The sequence below is a fragment of the Sylvia atricapilla genome, chromosome 12 (assembly GCF_009819655.1).
Source record: "Sylvia atricapilla isolate bSylAtr1 chromosome 12, bSylAtr1.pri, whole genome shotgun sequence".
Lineage (NCBI taxonomy): Eukaryota > Metazoa > Chordata > Aves > Passeriformes > Sylviidae > Sylvia > Sylvia atricapilla.
This window is the reverse complement of record NC_089151.1, coordinates 12484268-12486261: the sequence shown is the minus strand read 5'-3', so window position 1 is coordinate 12486261 and position 1994 is coordinate 12484268.

Genomic DNA, 1994 nt, shown 5'->3' with positions numbered 1-1994 from the left:
TGGCTCTATTTGTTTCTTTGGGGCTTGGAAGTGTGGGAGTGTCATGGAAAAGCATGAATACAGGGTCAACTGGCTTGTTTTGTGTAGTTACAGGAGGCTTTATGTTTATATGTTTCTTTTAGTCCTTCCTTCAACATTTCTAGGAAACTTGGGAATTGTTGTACTGTATAAAATCCAGTCTAAGACTATGTCTTGTCTTGTGTCTTACCGATTAGCACCTGATGCTGAAAGGGAAAACCACTGAAAAGTAGCTATAGGTACCTGGAGTTTTCCTGGAGGGATTTTATTTTAAAGTGTTTATTACACTGCCTTACTAACCCCAGTGAGCAGCTCCTCCTGGCATGATGCTGTAGCTTCACTGCTGAATCCACAGCTCCCACTTTCTGTGTGTTTTCTGTCTAGGAAAACACTAACTCTTATCCAGCATTTCTAGGTTTATTTTTTATGTATTTATTTTCCTGAGCATTTTAGTAATGTAAAATAAATAAATAAAACCAGGGGTAAGAATAGTGAATAAAGTCCTACCTGGGCGTGTAAAAGGAATGCTGTCTATCTAAGTAATTTTAACATCCTTATCTTACTGAAAAAAATCCTCAAGCACTTTTAAAAATAGATGAAAAAGTTATTTTTAGGAAATAGCTGCTGTGAGGGGTCGGTTTGCGGTTTAAGCTGAGTTTTCCGCGGGCAGTGGGGATGCTGATGCTGTGTGTGACTCCCGTCGCGCCCTCCGCGCTGCGGCCACACGGGGGCAGTGCGGGCCCCGCCTGGCCCGGCGCTGGGCGGGGTGCGGCTGCGGGGCCCGCTGTGTCCCCTCTGTCCCCGCTCTGTCCCCGCCGTGTCCCTGCTCCATCCCCGCAACTTCGTCCTCCTTTTCCCAAAACTACTTGTGGCCTCACCGAATGAGGTGCACACAAAGCTGTCGCAAGTTTATGCATTTCAAATCCCCCCAAACATAAGGCAAGCTGTAACTTCCTGCTGCTGGAGCCCAGGGCACTGCCTGGAGCCAGTGTGACCCATAGCCCGGGCGGGCAGTGTGACCCATAGCCCGGGTGGGCAGTGTGACCTATAACCCCGGTGGGCAGTGTGACCCATAGCCCGGGCGGGCAGTGTGACCCATAACCGGGCGGGCAGTGTGACCTATAACCCGGGTGGGCAGTGTGACCCATAGCCCGGGTGGGCAGTGTGACCCATAGTCCGGGCGGGCAGTGTGACCCATAACCCGGGTGGGCAGTGTGACCCATAGCCCGGGCGGGCAGTGTGACCCATAACCCGGGTGGGCAGTGTGACCCACAGCCCCAGCGCTGGTCCCGTCTCACTGCTCCGCTTGTACCCATCATTGAAAACTGGATCCGGATGGTGCCTGTGTCTGAGCGAGGAAAGCAGATACTATTGGGAGATGCAAAACGACGAGGAAACCTTAAGGTAATTGCAGCACTCTGCTGGAACCTGATGAAAACTCGTGATCAACACGAGTGATCAGCAACACGAATGTAATGATAATTTCCCCACCAAACCTCCCCTGCGGAATGAAGTGGCCCGGAGGCAGCCCAGGAGCCGAGGTCCGGCCGCGGGAGCCGGGCGCTGTGGCCGCAGCACAGCCTCTCTGCTCCCCGCACCTCTGCAGCTCCCCGCTCCCGGCTCCCGAACGAGCCCTGGACACACACACCGCCCCTGCGAGCTGGGCAGCCTCCAGGCTTTAAGGACAAAAATAAAACCACCACCCCCACCGAAAACCAGCCTGCTTTTTGTGGCCCTAACTGACAAGTTTTGCAGCTGATCGATCTGTGCATGCAGAAATGTGATAGTGGATATTGTTATTTACTAATCTCTTTTATCAAATCGTTAATTTTAATTAATGGATGAAAAAAAAGTGGAGTTTTTCTGTGTCTAACTCTTCCCTATATGTATTAATAATTGGAAATGGAAATAATTCCGTGTGTGTATTTTCTATCTCTGGCTGTCCCTGGCTCTCCATGGCCCCATTTGGTCACTGG